Here is an 11,373-nt window from a genome sequence, read left to right on the forward strand (position 1 = left end):
CAACGGGATAACTGTATTGTCGTTAGTAAACAGGTCCAGATTTACAATTCTTGCACTTGTCTTTCATATTATTTTCATGATTTTGTTGCTCGTTCAAATGGTTTTCATCTGATGAATAAGGAGAAATACGTATGTCACAATCAACGCAAATGTCCGCTGCTATTTTGTTGGTGTGATAAGGACCAGTGTCAGTGGCAACCTTAACCACATCAACATCGACTCATAAACAAACTATCATTTTTCCACTCATGCTTCCTTCATGGATGTGATTTGTGGCGCAGGGTGCGGCAACAGACTTCTAGCATTGCCTCGACCTTACCTCTACGGACAGAGATAACTCTTGACAGCAATACTCATCCGTGTCTGATAAGAAAGGGAAAAAAAATGTAGTGTTGTTTGGGAAACTCCGTTCCTTATCCCACTGCGATGTCTCCATTTAACAATTGTGCCTCGTGTCAACGACCGGGAGCCGATGGCTCAGCGTTTACCCACTTGAGCCCAGTGTCCTGAATATAGGACAGAACTGGGCATGTCAAAAGTTAATAAAGGGGTTACGCCTAGTACCAGAACAGTCCAGTCCCTGCCACAGGAGCCCTGGGAGCTAATGGGTAAAATTACTTGCACAGTGTTGCGATGAAATGGAGGTTGATTGGTTGGAAACGCACTGTCATCCACCCAAGGAGTGTCCAGTGACCTCTTAAGATCTTAGGATTCGACTTAATTTTAAGTTTACTGTCATCCTACATATTGACCAGAGACAGTTTGATATTTTCATATGTTTAGTTGCGAGGAAATACTGATGGTAAGGTTATTTACAAATTACAAACAAGAAAAGACTCGTGCGCGCACACACACACACACACACACACACACACACACACACACACACACACACACACACACACACACACACACACACACACACACACACAGAAACACATATAAAATGTTTCACACACAGAGAGGCAGACATTAAGACATACGCAAATACACATAAAGAGACGCACATAATAAAAAAAACGCACCCCCCCCACACACACATGAACAGAGATGAGCTGACAAACACATTTGTTTACAGACATTCTTGTACAGTAGTGTACACCCTTTCCCCCCACCTCCCCAACACTTTACTCTTCAATATTATTACCAACCTTCACTCCGACCCCCACCCACCAACCCATTCCCTGGATTACACTCTACACATAGTCACTTAAGCCTCTGGTGCTTCGGTTTGCCATAGGTTTTAGGCTATATTCTGTCTAGTGACGGACTATTTAGCACACATTGTAGAAATGGATGAAAAAGGCAAATGAATATCATAATTTGCGCAACTTCTTCAAAGAGACTTTTCAAAGATTTATATCCCAGTTTCTTTTCTATTTTCCTTCTTTTTCCACTTATATTCGGAGTTGATGTGTTTTGCCAGTCTTTCCACACAGCTCGGTCCTGCGCTGAGGCTATCCTGGTTTGATTTGTCATTTTTATTTTGGCCGGTTTTACGGCCGGATGCCATTCCTGATGCCAAACCTCCCATTTATCCGTTTTTGGAGCCTGCACTGAGTTGCCCATCCAGTGGCCAGGGGATGTGCTTTAATTCTGACTGTTGCTAATAGGCCTTTCTAGTATGGCCCCTCTTAGTTGAAGCAGTACTCAAGCCTGGTCACCACTGTAAAGTAGGTCTCCACGAGCAGGCTCGTCTCCATCCCCGAGGAGCCACTGTCAACTTTTTCGACTGGGGCTGTGGCTTAAGAGAGTTTCAGGAGAGGTGAAGATGAGGTGGCATGGCCGACCTCCTCTCGCCCTCCTCGGCCGTACTCTTGAAAGGAAGCCACCACCTTGATTTATATCCCAGTTAACATTCCTAATTTCGATCAAATTCCTAAATATGTTGTCAGAACGTCAGAATGAATAGACAAACTAGTAAACCGAAATACTGTCTTGATAAAGAATTTCTGAAAATATTCTACTTTCTCAGTAAATAAAGGTAATGCATGTAAATTTTATATTGTAATTCACACTGAGCAGGAAAACAATAATGTCACATTTCCAACCTCACTAATACGCACAACTTGCGTGTGTTCGGCAGAGCTATCTGTGGGTGTGCAAATGAAACGAACGGGTAGTTCAGAAACAGTCTTGTCTGACGGTTTCTTCGATTATCAGCCAGCATTTAGCGAGATGCAGCTTTGGTTTTCAATTGGGATATCGATTATTACTTTCGACTGTAAATCAGCTGAGTTCAATTCCAGCCCGCCAGAAGCTAAACTTGCCCCGGACGAGCTGAATAGATTTTACTCTCTCTGTCTCTGTCTCTGTCTGTCTGTCTGTCTGTCTCTCTGTCCCTGTCTGTCTGTCTGTCCTCTCTCTCTCTCTCTCTCTCTCTCTCTCTCTCTCTCTCTCTCTCTCTCTCTCTCTCTCTCTCTCTCTCTCATATCATTGGTTACCTCGTCAGTTCGAATGTGAAGGAGTAAGAGGAAAGACACAAACAAGGTACCGCTAAACATCGTAGAGCGAGTAGAAACAAAGATAAAGGATGGACTCCGTAAGAAGAGGAAAGGTGACTACAATCCTAACACAGTGCTGTACAAGGCTGTTTTGAAAGGTACCACTGATATAACCCGTGCGATTCCAAGCTACTACAGGTACAACGATCTCCCACCTCTAGTATCACCTTCTGCAGTACAGTTGTCTTAGAGACAACTCCCTTGAAACAGTTGTTACTTCTTGAAATTGACCATACTGCCTTGTATTTTGTTTTATTGGTTAGTAAATTGATCATATGTGGTAAAGGACCATGTGGAACTTCTGCACACAAATGCATTGTGCGGCACTTTGTTTTTCTATATATTTGTGCTCGTGCCTTCTTAACTTTTGAATTCACGGTAAATATGAAGGCAGTAAATTTTCTTGAAAGCATACTTTATAAAACATGGGCGAGAGTTTTGAACTACAGGACCTTTCTTTTTTTTTTTTTTTTTTAATTTCTTGTTCTTTGGTGGGTTCAGAGAGAAGCAAAACAAGTCATCAGAAAATGAGAAGTCACTTCAAAGAAGTTATATAATGCAGAATTATCAGTCCCTTTTAATAAAGTAATACGTTTGAATTAATAATGTGTGCAAATATTTTCTCTCATCTTCAGTTTCTGTCTTTTGAAGAAAAATTCCTTTTCTTTTACTCGTGGAAGTATATTAAACTGAAATAATGTCATGCAATGTGAACGACATTTATACATTGCCGATGTAACCAGAACATATATACGCAGCCAGTGACATAATAAATTCATCCATCCATCATCCACTCCTTTTTTTTACCCTATTAGGAAGGTATGAGTCTCGGGCTAGACTACGCACTACTACATTTAAGGCAAGGGTGACCAGCCCTACTAGCCACTGAAACTACGTTAGTAATAAACTCCAATCATTCTTCACATATAAACAGTTACAGACTCAGACCCACCAAGCATCATATGGTTATATGGTTACCACCTAACGTTGCAAATGGTTTCGTGGTTTAGAGGAAACCATCAGTCATCTGAAGGCAGCAGGTCATCGAGTCAGTGGATGGTGATCGCCCTCATGTACGAACTGAAATATGCATAATTTTGGGAAGGATATGGTATTGTTCTTATTTTCTAATTTTTTTCATCCCACAAGTGTGCCTCTTAGACTCTGTGTGCTATGAACGAACCTGTATTTATATTTGACCGACACCAAGCTTAACGTTCATCCTTAATGCAGACTCGCACTACCGTATCTATACATATCATGTCTTCTGCATTCAAGTTGCGGAAAAAGCTAAAGTCCCTAAGCTAATCTTTCTTTTGTTATTGACAAGAACAAGGCAATAGGTTCAGTATAGTCAATCTGATTTCATGCAACACTGTTCATTGTGGATTAATATAGTAAGCTTTAAAAAGTAACAATTTTTTTTTCTTCTGAAATTAGTAACTTTTAATCTTTTATCATGACTTTATGAACGATAAGAACCTTAACATCCTTAGGTTCATGTGACTCGCATCTAAGTAAATGTACATTTTCTGACGTTATCCAAACAAAATAGCAGAAATGACACAGCAATGGGGCGGTTAAAATAGTTTAGGTCCCATAATAATTGCTGACTTGTATTAAAACTGTTGATCATTAACAATATACAAGGTGTAGCTGGGGGCGCTCACCATCCACTTACTCGATATAATGCTGCTCTTGGGTGTCTGCCCTTTCCTCCCCTCCCTCCATTCCTTCCTTCCTCCTCTGTCATTCATTCTTCGTCCTCCTGCCTGCGGGTGACTTTACACTCGCTCTTTTGTCTTTCCTTCATTCTTTCCTCTTCCTTCTGCCTATGGGTGACTCTACACTGAGTGACAAGCCGAATGGTTTCCGGTACACCAGGAAACCATTTAGTACGCTGGGTGATAACCATATGATCAAATTATAAGGCCTTGTGGTTTAGTGGATAATTACAGAAATCCAATTGGATTGAGCTGGTGAAGGTTTACATGCAAGGGGTGGCTGGTGTTATTGCTCACGTAATGCCACTCAGGGATGTGTGAGGCTGGTCACTCTCATTTTAAATGTCAGGACCAAATCGCCTAACCTCGGGCTCCTACGCTTCTCATGGGACAACGTAGGATTGGATGATGGATGGATGGATGTAATATTCGGAGAGGAAAATTTTACGGCGATTGCCTTTTCATCGACGTATGATCAGTGACCTCTGATCTGTAGCTAATATATATATATATATATATATATATATATATATATATATATATATATATATATATATATATATATATATCTATATATATATAGATATATATATATATATATATATCATCATCATCATCAGCCGTTGAGGTCCACTGCAGGACCGGCCTATCCATACCGAAGCAGGGACAATACAGCCAATGTATCTCTACCCGGTGACTTAGGCTGTCTGGTAGAACTGTACGTAGGGTGAGAAGTGCTTGTGAGTGTGACTGTAGTGTTGTAGTGGCTTTGGATGTGTGTGTAATCTGTGAATCAAGTGTAATCAGCCCGCCTTAAGCCGATTGGGTGCAAGCATACTGGTTCAATCACAGCACCCCTTATGTCCGCCAAAGTAGTAAGTGGCTCAGTGAACACGTTCCCAAAGTTTGTACAACTCTGGCGGGAGGCGAACCAGCGTCCATCAGCGTGCGAAAAACACACTGTACCACAGAGTCTCTCTCTCTCTCTATCCAGACGATGCTTCTTTCATGGTAGGTACATGCATGTTGCATACCTTTCACAGTCTTTAGAAGACTTTTTATAAACAGGAGGGATAGGATGATTAGCCACAGCCAGTTGTTTTCTGAACTGCATGGGTTAGCTTTACCATCAATGGCTTTCCATTCTATTTACATTACTCGTTGAGAATTTGGGTTTTTAGCTGTAACTGAGGTATGTAATGAGAGGATATCAAACTTCTGTTAAAGGCTATTAGTGGTTGTCTTCCCAGCCTCCAACAAACGTTAAAAAAAAAAAGAAATAAAAAGGAATTTGAATTTGTTAACTGGCTTTACGTCACCCCTTCAAATTGAAATCCATATAACAAAGATCTTAATGCTGAATCAAGCACCTTCATGATGACTAAATTATTATTATAATTATTATTATTATTATTATTATTACTATTGTTATTGCTATTACTATTATTATTGTTATTATTATTATTATTATTATTATTATTAATTAATTAATTTATCTATATTTGGGATTCTGTGATTATGATCAATGTCACTTTCCGACAACCAAGAAAACTATCCTGATCCCTCTTTAGTAATGCAAGTTGTGAAGTAGCGAATAATCTATTAATCTGAATAAGCTTTTCATTTGTTAGAACTTTTAAACCAGGTGTCTCAAACCTTAACTAAATATTTTTGAACGGCGAGAAAGGAACATGACAAATGAATAAAACTGGGGGAAGGAGAGAATTATGAACACAGGGCCTTTGAAAAAGTATGTAATGCTCTTTCCTACCAAAATTAAATCCCTCACCCCCCTGCAACGCTAACACCAGGCAATGCCCATCCCCAATATGACGTACCACAACTGGTCCCCCGCCCTCTCCTGCCCTTACGGACTCTCACCAACAACTGAATAATTTACAAAAGTGGGCAAGATCCTAAAACCTGTATCAAAGTTAGAATTTTTATCTTTTGTGTGTGATTTTTTAGTGCATTATTGCAAAAATAACTGAAGTGGCGGTCACGTTGATTGCGTTAGAAGTGGGTTGCGCTAGGATCAGGCTTGTTTTGTTTTGTGCAAGGGAGTAGGCCTACTAGCATCATGACTATTTTACCCACTAACACAGAACATATGAGTAATGTTGTTAGGAGGTTTTGTGCCGTGCATATATAAGCTCTTGCAATGCACATCACGTAAAAACATTACATCTGAATCATTTAGGCTTTGTATTTTACTTTTAGATAACACTCCTTCCGACAGCCGCCCACTCTCAGTATCACATTAAACAACTGGCTTGATACCCCCGCCCCCATCTGCATTACTTAAGTTTTCAATGGTCTCGAGGCATCTGTTGATGGTTCAGGTTTACGACTATGCAGTATGGTTTATGACCATGTTTTAGTGTCTAAGATAGGGAGTGTGGCGGTTTTTATTATTTTTTAACAGATTTTTATACTTAATATTGTCCTTGTGCATTGTAATAGAAGAGTTTATTATTTACCTGAAATATGGTTTTATGACGAGATTTACAGAGCACTAGAAGGGGTACCTGGTGTTATCTGGGTAAAACCCTATGATTGTGCATTACCTGGGACCCCGGATGGCCACTCCTTGTGGGAGAAGACCTTTGGGTTCCCATTTTATCCTTGGGCCCATCTCCCCAGGGTTATATTCTCCATGGACCTATACCTACCATGGACCTATTTTCCCACTATCCACCCACCCACCAACCCTACCCACCCATCCTACTTATCCATTTACCCATCCTACCCCGTGTAGCTAATAATATGGTTTTAGAAGTAAAAAAATCAACAGAAATTGATTACTATCTTTCCACCATGTTGACTTGAGTATTTCTCATTAATTATAATCTTGGCCATCACAGGAGCCACTCAAGCTTATGTAATGTACACATTTAAAATGTTTAAATTAGTCATAATAAGTTACACCTGTCAGAGCTGTTAAAGTTCTATATGCATCCCCCTTGATTTCCATAGAGAACAGACAGACAAGCAGACAAACTGTGTGTGTGTGTGTGTGTGTGTGTGTGTGTGTGTGTGTGTGGGTTGGTTGGTTTGTGCAGAGACATGAAACTCCGCGGAAATGTCCAGCCACATTTACCGCATAATATAAGATAAGGATGTGTGTTAACATTTTTGGTAACCCCGATTATCCCCGTTTATTTTTTACACGTTCTTTAACTTAGCGCATTTTAGGTTCGTTGATTCGAAGACTGTTGCGTTGTAATGTGCCATTTCAACTAATTTCAGGGTACAGGCGGACAAACAGATAAACAGAATGGGAATTTTAGTAGTATATAGATTATACTTAATACTGATTTGTGCATAGCAATGGAAGAGTGGTTTTTGTGTGCCGTAAAGGACGATTGCATTTTTATATCTGTTATGTATTTTTGTGTTTATGACCGTTTTGAAGAGTACTATAAATAATATTGATTTGTGTATTGCAATAAGCTCAAAGACTTTCTTTCATAATAACATGGGTGATCAGTATCTAACATGAAAAAAAAAAGGGAAAAAATGGAACTTATGAAATACTTAAAATCTTCAAAAATACCAGTATGAAAGTCCAGTGACACTAGAGATTTGAGTCTGCGACAGACTTCAAACGTGATATACCATCTCACTTATCCGTGGCAACTTTTAAGACAAACTTTAGTACCTCATTTCGTGTAAGGCATTCTTTCCTCATGTTTCAGAAGAGACCAATCATGAATGAACTGGAACTCATTAAAATGTAATTACCTTATTAATGTGTGTGTGTGTGTGTGTGTGTGTGTGTGTGTGTGTGTGTGTGTGTGTGTTCATATGCAAATTAATAATTTTCAGAGTTAGATGATGAAATAGGATGGTCGGCGAGCTGAGCATCATTTGCTATGCGGGAACCTTAAAGACAGGAGAATAAAAAGCTCCTTTATCCCCTTAACCGCGAGGCGTCACTTTCGTGACGTTTGGGAGCAAGGGATCATACCGCGGGGCGTCGCTTTTGTGATTCTGTGTTATTTTGAATTCACCTGGGCTTCCAAGTGGGGGCTTGTATCATCTATCAGTACTGCCAATGTCCAACACTAGTCAGCACTCCTAATCTCATCTGTACTCCCATCCATTGTTGACAATTTAGCCATTTCTCCCTGTTCTTGACTCCCCTCCCTACCCCCCCTCCATTACCCTATCCTCTCGCCTGCCCGGCCATATATGCCAAGTAAATCTTCCCTGGAATTTTTCACTGATTTCATCCATTGAAATAAGCCCTATGTCCTATTCTTATACCAAATAATATATACAAGAAAGAAATAAGGTAAGTGAGAGTGCCATACACCTGGAATTGGCTAATTATCACCTGACAACACCTCACGTGCACTCGTTCGCTAATTTTCGCTGTTTTTTCCCCCTTGAAATATGCCGTATAATCTATTTTCGCAATAAATATACATGTAGGGAGGGAAGGGAGAAGCCTAAGTGATATTTACATTCACCTGGAACTACCTAATTTATAATGTATTGTCTAGATTTCCTGCCAATCATATCAGTGCTAGACAAAGCTGTTTCAAGATATAACATTGGTAGCTCTGAATATATATCTCCTAAGTAGGCCTCTAATCTATTTTCGTAATAAATATACATGTAAGGAGGGAAGGGAGAAGCCTAAGAGATATTTACATTCACCTGGAACTACCAAATTTATAATGTATTGTCTAGATTTCCTGCCAATCATATCAGTGCTAGACTTAGCTGTTTCAAGAACCAATATTGGTAACTCTGAATAACCCCTAGCAGGTCTCCACGCTGGTCCTCCGTTATCAGTTCACTCTCATCTTCCGAAGCGAGAGTACGTATCTTTCTTCTTGCTGACTTCAAGGCCTTTTTTCACCCCCATGCAAATGGCCCTGTGACATTTACCCCCTACTAAACCTCGTGTGGAAAGAGATAAAGGGCTGACAATTGATAAAAGAGTGACTACGATCTTTCTATTGAGTAAAACAGTGCAAGTGGAGTTGTAAATAATGTGTAAATAATGTGTAAACAGCAAGTGAAAGTAATGAATGTAAATATACGTGAACAATGGAAAATAGTTTTATAAGTTATTTCAAGTGACAGTGCACAACACAGTGTAAATAAAATAGAAATGTAAATAACGTAAATAAAATAGAGAACGTAAATAGAAATGTAAATGAGTAGTATTATAAGAATACGAGTATATACCCTAGGAGTAATGAAAGTGAAAGTTTCACTCTAGCATGTCTGAATGCTATGAGTTATGAGAGTGAAGATGAAAGTGACATTCACTCTCAATGCCAGTATACAGGACGAGAAAGTGAATGCTACGTATTTTACTGAAAGAAATTGAATCCCTACAGTGACAATAAACTAATACTACTGAAGGAAACTTATGGATAAAGACTGTAGATATATATAAGTGTTATATAGTAATAGAAATATAAAGTGCGAGGGGTTTTATGAATAATAAATGACAGACTACCAAGAGCGAACTAGTGTCAGTGCGACGATCAGACGCGCTCGTAATTTCCATTGCTTTCACAGTGTTTTTTTTTTTGAGTATGGATCCCAAACTACTTGAAAATTGTAGAATAGTGTTTATAGTGTTTGTATCTGGCTGTGGTAATCATATTACGGGTTGTCGGGAAGTGTAAAGTGGAGACTTCGTTACCCTACTTCAGAGGTCTCCACAAGTCCTACGGTAACAGACGAAGGCTCAACAATCATTCCAGGAGAAAGCTGAAGGTATGTGCCATAAGCATATGTAATTTTATTATTCTAGGACTAATAACTGATTTTTGGCAAATATTTTTTGAGAGTCTGTCGGAGCCCAAATAACCCCGCGGCACACGCAAGTCATTGGTAAACAAGCCCGCGGTGTAGGGGTTAAAGAACAAAAGTACATTTGCGGAGGTACTGTGAGACATCGCCCTTTGACTAAATATATTAATTATTTGCAGTAAATAACAGTCTCCTGTTCACTGAAACTAAATGTGTAATGCAGAGGCGAAGGACTAATAATAGCCCAGCATCTCCGGTTATATTTCTTATGTTCCAAACATAGTTTAAATAATGCGAATGACTACAGTCAGATTATTAGTTGCTGTTTAGAAGTGATCTGAATATACTTCAGTCAAGATATTGTTTCCAACATTGGAATCATGCCCACAACACACCAAGCAAGACAGTGACACTTTCGATCATTTGACTCAACAGTTAACAACGTCGGATAAAATATTTAGCAAACACGCAATGGTTTCCATATGAAAAGGAATGGGGGAAGGAATTAATCTTAAGGTCGCCTATTCATAAGCTAATTAAAAAAAAACGTAGAGCGAAACTTTCCTCAGACGAACTGTAACAATGAATTGGAAAAAAAAAACAAAAAAAAAACAGTGGGTAAACCCAAGGTGGGTTTCCTGATGGCCCAGAACTCCTCTCCCACCCTTTCCTTCCTCTGCATAATTCAGTGGGATAGAAATTCGGTGTATTGTTGGGCCTTTTTCACTTAACACTTTTCAACACGAAAGTCACCGTGACAGTTTCATTTTTACGACTGTTAATTGTTCTATTAAGCTAAGGAGTAGTCCCTTCCACATAGGGTTAACACAGGTAAGGTTGTCACGTTGTCCTCCATGAATGTCAAAACGTGAGACTGCGTGCACTGTACATTATATGAAGATGATAATGACTTTCACTCATCTGTGATATATATATATATATATATATATATATATATATATATATATATATATATATATATATATGTGTGTGTGTGTGTGTAATTCACCGGGTCGGTCAGAATCACTTGATGGTCGTGATCGTCAGCTTTTACCCTCCCGGAAGGGAGCTGAGAGCTCATATAGTCCGATCTAAGGGCAAGGCTATGACCTTCACACACGCACACACCCGTCCCCTTGCTCAAGGGGGACAATAACCACCCACTTCGTCAGTGAAACTTTTTCGCAACCTGAGCGAGGCGCGAACTCTCGTCCACCAGTTGGCAAGCGAGAGCGTTACCACTGCACCAGCGAGCGGTGTGTGTGTGTGTGTGTGTGTGTGTGTAGGCTACAAAGCTCTAACAAATATCTGAGTGTTTTTTTTTTTTTAATAACTTCCCCGAGGAATACCCATCTTCACTCTTCCCC

This window comes from Coenobita brevimanus, chromosome 13 (genome assembly GCF_032717465.1).
Source record: "Coenobita brevimanus isolate Jiangsu-jjx chromosome 13, ASM3271746v2, whole genome shotgun sequence".
In the NCBI taxonomy this organism is placed as follows: Eukaryota; Metazoa; Arthropoda; class Malacostraca; order Decapoda; family Coenobitidae; genus Coenobita; species Coenobita brevimanus.